The sequence below is a fragment of the Phocoena sinus genome, chromosome 15 (assembly GCF_008692025.1).
Source record: "Phocoena sinus isolate mPhoSin1 chromosome 15, mPhoSin1.pri, whole genome shotgun sequence".
Lineage (NCBI taxonomy): Eukaryota > Metazoa > Chordata > Mammalia > Artiodactyla > Phocoenidae > Phocoena > Phocoena sinus.
Window position 1 is genome coordinate 494,417 of NC_045777.1, and position 8,226 is coordinate 502,642.

Below are 8,226 nucleotides of genomic sequence, written 5' to 3' on the forward strand. Positions count from 1 at the left end.
CTCCACCTGGATGTCCTCTTCTGGGAGAGGGGCTGGGCACGCAGAAGTAGGCGGAGGAAGACAGACTGGGACAGAGAAGGATCTCTGGGCACTGGGGGGCAGGTATCCTGTCACTGGCCAGCCCTGGGAATCTCGTGTGCAGTGATGCTTTTTGGAACTGGTGGGTAGGAGCTGCAGCACGCTTTAATGTGGTGGCACAGGGGCCCTCTGAGACCCCCTGGCCTGAGGTTGGCACCCTCGGCTGGCCTGGGAGGCTTCGGTCATTGCCCTTGGCTGGAGTGGTGGTGGGGTGTGGCTTGGCCTGGGTCTTCAGGGGAGTGGGCATGTTCCACCAGGGACCTGTGAGCGAGCTGCTGTGGTCTAGAGGGTTGTGGGCAGCATGGACACGTGCCGGCCCCTCCTCCCAGAAGGGCCATCTCCTTCTAGCCCAGCACCTGTGTGGGGAAAGCCAGCCTCCCACTGTCCCTCCTCTCCTCCACGCTTTGTGGATGCCCTTGGAGGACCCATCCTTATATCCCTTTGGAGTCTCAGCCCCCTCCCGTGTGCCCTCTGCTCTGGTCAAAAGATGCTCCCACACTGTTCCTGGCCACAGGGCTTTCAGGCGCACCTCTGGACAGGTGGCCCAGTGTGAGTGGGTGGCAGCCACAAGTGCCCCTCTGGGAGCCCTGAGTAGATGCTGGGGGGCGGGGGACCAGTGCCTGAAGATTCAGATGTCGGGGGGCAGGGGACAGGGTTCCCAAGCCACCTCCTCCATCCTTCCATTCCTGGCTGGTGGCCCACTCTGGCCAGCCTGCAGGTTGGAGGCCTGGCTCTATCTCCTGCCAAGACCCTGCTCGGCTGGCCTCCTCCCCCTCCCTCAGTCTGGGGGGGCCTCCAGACCCCCCAGCGCCAGCCTTTGAGGACGGCTACCTGCTTGGACACAGCAGCAGCCTCCTCTTCTCCCTGGCAGCCCAGCCCCACGACTGGGCGCTGGGGTCCGAGTCCTCACTGGCCAGCCTCTTGGTGGAAAGCCTGAGGCGTTTCTTGCAGGAAGGACCCAGAGCCAGTGCCTCAGAAACCAGATGATTGCAGCCCTCAGTGCCCCTGGCTTTCGTTCTACAGAAACCTATGGGGACACTGCTGGTGACCTCCCAGAGCCAAGCCCGGGAGCACGGGTGGGTACTGATCCATTGCAGTGGGCTTCTGGGGAAGTTGGGACCTGTGCCCCCCATCCCTGTCCCCACTGAGACAGCCCCCGAGGGAGTGACAAGCCAGGACTGGAACCCAGCAGTGCCCACCGGTGGCTTTTGTGGGACTCAGAAAGGGGAGCAGAAAGGGACTGAGGGTTGGATTTCTCTGAGCGGTGGCAGCTCTCTCATAGCGGAAGCCCTAGTGTAATACACACCCATCTCATCCACGTAGTAAAAGTGAACTCAAAAATTAAATCAAATGAACAATTTAAAAAAATGTGTGTGTTTAAGAAACGGTTGAACCCTCCCAGCGTGTGTCCTGCATCTGTGGGGTCAGATGAGCTGCGAGGCCACTGCCTGTGCAGGCGTCCCCCTGGAAACCCCACCCTCGTGTGTCATCACCACAACTGCAAACAGTTCTCGTGACAATGGCGATTTTAAGAAAAGAGCATATAAACAGCACGCAAGCCCACTTTCCCCTCCGGAGCCCCAGGAGACAGTGGGGGTGGGAGAGGGGGAGGCTGGGACCTCCGCTGCAGGTGGGGCCGCCCCAGCTCCCCCAGGGCTGCGCCCTCCTGTGGGCCGGGCTCTCAGCTTGCCGCTGCAAAGGAAGATCAGGGTCTGAGGTCTGGGGCCTGCCCTACTCACCACGGCTGTGGGTCTTGCTTGGATGGGGGGTGGTCCTAGAATCCCAGGGTGTGTCCCATCACTCTGTGGACCCCGATGGGCAGCTGACGGTTCACAGACACAGATCTGGTCCCAACGTGGGGACCTGCAGTGGCAAAAAGAGACAAGCAGACATCGTGACTCACACTGGTGGACATGTCTGTCCTAGGGGACCCCGAACTGCCCCTTGGGGTGCCCAGCAGGGAGGGACCCCTCTGCTGGAGAGGAGGCATGTTTGGTAATGTCCACGCTGAGCCATGCTCAGGTCCACACATGGACCTCAGGTACAGGCCCTGGAGAGATGCCTGCTCCCCAGGACCCAGAGACCCACTCACCTCTCCCCAAACCCACAGCCCTCTCCTGGGGCAGTCCTAGCTACTTCCCCAGGCTCCAGGGAACTCTCACCATCTCCCCACCTTCCCCTGTCCAGGGAGAGGTGGGAAAGTCAGAACCCAGGACACACAGCCTCCAGTAAGGTGGAGGCATCAGAAATCTGCAGGAGTGGAAAGAAATACATGGAAAATATTTTTATGAGGCGTGAGTTATGTATGCCTGTCATCTGGGTTCACAGACACAGGCTCACCACATAGAAGCGCACAGCCCTGGAACTCCCAGAAGAGCAGCTGATCAAGGTCAGGGCCTCTTACCTCTTAGGCGGCCCTGGTAAGGCACTGAGGGACAGTCACCGTATGGAGCCTCTGAGGTTGGGAGATGATGGGGAATCCTTTGCAGAAAAGCAATCACGCTTCTCCTTAACAAAGAGCAGCAAACGAATGGGGGACTCCTGGGAAGCCATTTAGGGCTGTATTCGTTACCTACTGCTGTGTAACAAGTGAGTCCAAGCGGTGGCTGAAAACAACAAACATCGTTTCTGTTGAGTCAGGACTCCAGGAGCTGGGTGGTTCTGGCCCAGAGCCTCCCAGGAGGCTGCAGTCAGGACATCAGTGGAGGTTGTCTGGAGGCTGCGTGGGCTTGGAGTACCCACTTCCAAGTCGGCTGGCTCACATGGGGGTGAACTAGTCACGGAAGCAGAAGTGAGTCATTAAGAACAGCCTACCCTCAAGGTAGGGGTGGGGTGGGTGAGGCCCCACCTTTGGAAAGGAGGAATGTCACAGACTCTGGGGACAGGTTTCAAAACCTCAGACACTCTGCCTTGATGACCCTATGAGTTCTGGACACAGTGGGTGCTGGCTCGGTGCCTGGGGGCAGCAGTGGGCCCCCACCGTGAAACAGGGTGTCCAGCGAGGCAGGCAAGGTGGAAGCACAGACAGACGCCTGTCGCAGCGCGGCCTCGCTCCAGCCCCTCACACGTCCTTGCCGGGCGAGCTCGGGTGTGGCTGAGTAGAAGGGATGGTACGAACTGCAGCTGCTTCTCTTGCTGCTGAGGAAAAATCATTGGGCTCTTTGGCAGAATTAGTTTTCTCGACTGTAACGTGTGCAGCAGACTGGGGGCCTTGAGACCACAGAGGTGTCTCCTTTCAGCTGGAAGTCAGGTGCTGCCAGGCCACCTCTGTCAGGACTGGAGGGGAGGGGGGGACCACGATCAGCCCTCCCAGCTTCAGCTGTGGGGAAAGGCCGTCTCTCCGTCCCCGAAGGGCCACTTACAAACGGCACCGTTTCTTTTCAATAGATGGGGGCCCATAGAGCCTGTGTGTGGACCTCCCTCCGGTTGTGAGATGGATGCACCCCCAGCGCTCAGCATGTCAGACTCCTCAGGAGGGGTCAGGTCCTTCCTGCAGCACAAGATGGGTGCATGCAGGCCAGCAGGGTGGGGAGGACCCGGCGTGGGGACGAGGCCCACGGCGGAAGCCGACCTGGTCTCTTCTCTCCTGAGTAAAGCTTGTCCTGTCGGTGCTCGGCTGCCTCGCGTTCTCCTTGGCGACCTGGATGTCAGGAGGCCGGGAACGAAGTGTTTGGACTTCTATCCCCTGCAGGCGGCTGGCGCTGTGACGAGCAGTGCCAGCCTCCACGCAGTGGGGGCCTCCCCAGGGATTGGGAACTTGAGCCTGGGCTCTGCTGGACACCGGCTATCCTTGGCTTGTGGACGCAGCGCATGTGTCTCTGCCTCTCTCTCTGTGTGTCTGTCCCTATGGGACACCAGTCACTGGATTAGGGATCCCCAGTCCAACACGACCTCATTATTTCACTAATTATACCTGCAACAACCCTAGTTCCAAATAAGGGCTCATTCTGAGGTCCTGGGACTTGTGATGTCACCACATCTCTGGAGGACACAAGTCAATCCCAGGCAGCAGTTGTAGGTACATAATTCGTAACTTTAAAACATCCATGCACTAATTTGTGTTTTCAACATGAGTTAGTGAGTGCTTATTCCATCTGTGTGTCTCACTCCAGAGAACACTGATGGATTTGAACACCCAGGCCCTGCCCTGTGAGAAACTGCATGTTAGTCAATACAACCTTATGTTACATATGGTAGTTTATGATTTTTTAAAGCACGTTAAAATGTTTTTAACCGGGCTTCCCTGGTGGCGCAGTGGTTGAGAGTCCGCCTGCCAATGCAGGGGATGCGGGTTCGTGCCCCGGTCCGGGAAGATCCCACATGCCGCCGAGCGGCTGGGCCCGTGAGCCATGGGCACTGAGCCTGCACATCCGGAGCCTGTGCTCCGCAACGGGAGAGGCCACAACAGTGAGAGGCCCGCGTACCGCAAAAAAAAAAAAGAAAGAAAAGTTTTTAACCTTCACCAGGCCCACTATGAGGAAAACAGAGTAGGCATTATCTTATGACGCTAACATTTTTTCTGGTTACAAACATAATACATGCTCACTGCAGACTACACAGTGTAAAGACAAAAATCCTGATCCACCAAACTCCTTCCCCTGGAGAGGACCTACCCCTCAAGAGGTGCTGAAGTGAGCCCGAGTTCAGACCTCTGAGACGTGCACAGTGATGTGTTCGCACTTATCCTACATCCTCACAAACATCGCTTCAAGCGTTGGACAATCATCTATTTCATGGATGTACTAGGATTTCTGAGAAAACTTCCCCAACTTTTTGGATTCAGGGACCTCTTATAATTTTAAAGTTTATGGAGGACCCCCAAAGAGCTCTGTTTATGTGGGCTATTCGGGTCGACAGGGACCACACTGGGAATTAAAACGCAGAAATTAAAAAAACAGTAATTCAGGGAATTCCCTGGTGGTCCAGTGGTTAGGACTCCGCACTTTCACTGCTGAGGGCGCAGGTTCGATCCCTGGTCAGGGAACTAAGATCCCGCAAGCCATGTGGCGCGGCCAAAAATTAAAACAAACAAACAAAAAACCCGCCAGTAATTCAGGGACTTCCTTGGTGGTCCAGTGGTTAACACTCTACGCCCCCAATGCAGGGGGCCCGGGTTCGACCCCCGCTCAGGGAACTGGATCCTGCATGCTGCAACTAAAGATCCCGCACGGTGCAGCTAAGACCCGGCGCGGCCAAATACATATTTTAAAAAAGCAGTAATTCAGGGGCTTCCCTAGCGGCGCAGTGGTTAAGAATCCGCCTGCCAATGCAGGGGACACGGGTTCGAGCCCTTGTCCGGGAAGATCCCACATGCCGCGGAGCAACTAAGCCCGTGAGCCACAACTACTGAGCCTGTGCGCCTAGAGCCCATGCTCCGCAACAAGAGAAGCCACGACAATGAGAAGCCCCCGCTCTCTGCAATTAGAGAAAAGCCCGCGCGTAGCAATGAAGACCCAACGCAGCCAAAAATAAATAAAATAAATAAATTTATTTTAAAAAAGTCACTAAAAAATGATACACCCATTACATGTTAACATTTTAAAATGAAAAAGTGACGTTTTCATTAAAAAAGAAAAGAATTAGTGAGAATGGTTGAAGCATATGAGAAAAAAATCTAGCCATACACAGATACATGGTTGGAAAAAGAAACTATTTCAATAGCTTGGTCTTTAATACTAAACCAAAGCTAGATGAGGGGTAGTTTCTTAAAGGTTGGCTGCACTGTGAATCTGAAGCCATAGCAATAAACCTTTCATACTCTTCCACGGGTTGAATGGTCTGTCCTGAGCTTAAACACACCTTTTACCCATGCACGGTTCTGTAATTCTTAGTGCGTGTGCCACCCTCCCCCAGGCAGGAGGCCCTGGGCCTCAGGGCCTGCAGAGTGGAGGAAGGGAGGGCCAGGGTATTGCTGGGTAAGCCGGGCCTGCCGTGGTCCTGCTTCCAGTGTGGTCAGGGACTGTGTGTGGTGGAGCCCAAGTAGAGGGTGGGGCATGACAACCCCACAGCATCCTTGGGCCCATGATGACAGTCTCTCCTGGTTTACCCTCCTCTGTAGTAAACCAAGAGTGGAAGCTCCCCTCCCCTTGGGAGCACAGGGGAGAAATCACCACTCCAGACCCCAGAAGGAACTAATCCATCCTGTCAGCCAAGCAGAGTCCAATGCTTCGGAGACAGAAAACGTGAGCGCAGGTTCAAATGCCAGGCCTGAGGTCCTGTGGCAGAAATACGTGGAGGCCACGCAGCAGTGGAAACTCAGACTGGGGAGTCTGGGGTGCCCAGACTCCAAGGCCAGCGGCCACAGCTCACCCCAACTGTGCAGCCGCAGGACCTGGCCTGGTCTGCCTCCTGCATCCTTCTGAGCTTTCTCCCTTTAACATTTTAAAAAAATTAATTAATTTTAAAAATTTATTTTATTTCTGGCTGCGTTGGGTCTTCGTTGTTGCACGCGGGCTTTCTCTAGTTGCGGCGAGCAGGGCTACTCTTCCTTGTGGCACGTGGGCTTCTCATTGCAGTGGCTTCTCTCGTTGCAGAGCACGGGCTCTAGGTACGTGGGATTCGGTAGTTGGGCTCAGTAGTTGTGGCTCACAGGCTCTAGAGCGCAGGCTCAGCAGCTGTGGTGCACGGGCTTCGTTGCTCCGTGGCACGTGGGATCTTCCCGGACCAGGGATCAAACCCGTGTCCTCTGCGTTGGCAGGTGGATTCTTAACCACTGCGCCACCAGGGAAGCCCTCTCCCTTTGACTTTATGGGCATTTACTTCCGGAACGTGAGGACAGGGAAACTCAAATAAATGATATGCACAGACCAGACACACCTGCTCTTGTATTTACCATATAATAAAATAGCTGCACTGACATAGGCTCAATAGTTTAATCTTTAAAAACAGTGACTTTTTCATCACTTGCTTGAGTACACTCTATATTATTGAAAACAGAATGAAAGCGGTAACTCTCCCAATTATAGCATCCCTGAAATGAAGTTTGCTTGAAACTTCCCAGTCTGGGAAATGGCCTTCAGTGGTCTTCCTACCTAAGTATGAACACAGGTTCACGGCTTGGTCTTGAAGAAGGCATTTGTTTTCTGCCTTCTCTGTCTCCTGAGGGAGCATCCGCAGACCCTGAAGCCTTTCACTGGGCACCGGAGTCTCCCGCAGCTGACAGCTGCCAGAGCAGTGACACCACACACGAGGAAACTTCGTACGTGCCTTCCCTGGTCTGAGAACAGCCAGCCTCAGCCACCCTCTGGGTCCCCCTGACTGCCCGGTGCAGGTGGGGAGACAGAGCACAGGGAGATGTGGGGATGTGCCCAACACCACCACGGCTGCAGCGCTTCCTCCAGGAGTCCTGGGGCAGGAACAGGATGCCTCACAAGTGCCCCGGCCTGGGCAGGGCAGGTGACCCCACTCACCACCCCCTGGGCCCCCACTGCACCTTTCAATCAAACAGCAAGGCCTGTTTGTACTCGCTCCCAAGTCAAAGGAACTCCAGGAAAGCTGAGTGATGCTAACCTTCTCACGTTCTGGAAAACGCAGGGACTTTGCACTCCAGCCATTAAAAAAGAGAGTTTTCAGGGCGTTCCTAACCCTTCATCAGGGTGTCTTTTAATGCCTCTGTGATAGCGCAAGAACTGAATTTTAACTTCAGTTAACGTAAATTGAAATGAGCACACGTGACCAGTGACTACAGCACAGGAGAGCGCGGCTGGGGGTCGACACAGGAACACTGCGGGGAGCCGCGCGAATCCAGAAGTTTAAAGGATGTTTAAAGCCGTTTTTAACGCTTGCTACAAAAATAAGCCATGATAATCCCAGGATTCGGACTGTACGACTCCCGGGGCAGCCCTCCCGCCTGCCTCTGGGGAGACCCTTTGCACACGCGGGCAGGTCACTCACCTTTCTCGCCAACTCTAAGCGCGTCCCCCTACGCACCCTCTCCCCGGGAATTCCGCGCCGAGCTGGTGCGTCGGCCAGTCCCGGCAGGTGAGCCAGCGGGCGGGGCGCGGAGCAGCCGCCCAGCTAACGGGCCTAAGCACCCACCTCCGGCCCCGCCCTCGCCCGCGCGCACGCGCGTCGGGCCCAGCCGGGCCTTATTTCTCGACACCTCCCGCTTCCCGGCCGAGCGCCAAATAAATATCCAGGCTCGCCCTG

The 8,226-nt window shown here is 55.6% G+C and overlaps 1 long non-coding RNA gene and 1 other non-coding gene across 3 annotated transcripts; one reads left to right on the forward strand and one right to left on the reverse strand.

The window, feature by feature from the left end:
• Window positions 1-70: 70 nt before the first annotated feature.
• LOC116740070 lies at window positions 71-8,161 on the reverse strand. 2 transcript variants are annotated; one of them, XR_004345800.1, is made up of 4 exons: window positions 7,972-8,161; window positions 2,483-3,718; window positions 2,241-2,328; window positions 71-1,941 (listed from the first exon to the last, which is right to left on the reverse strand). It is a non-coding gene; the product is annotated as an uncharacterized LOC116740070 (long non-coding RNA). The 2 variants fall into 2 exon arrangements; XR_004345801.1 differs by lacking the exon at window positions 2,241-2,328 and having other exon boundaries at window positions 7,972-8,148.
• On the forward strand, window positions 4,990-5,062 carry TRNAE-UUC. The gene has a single exon. It is a non-coding gene; the product is annotated as a tRNA-Glu (tRNA).
• Window positions 8,162-8,226: the final 65 nt, after the last annotated feature.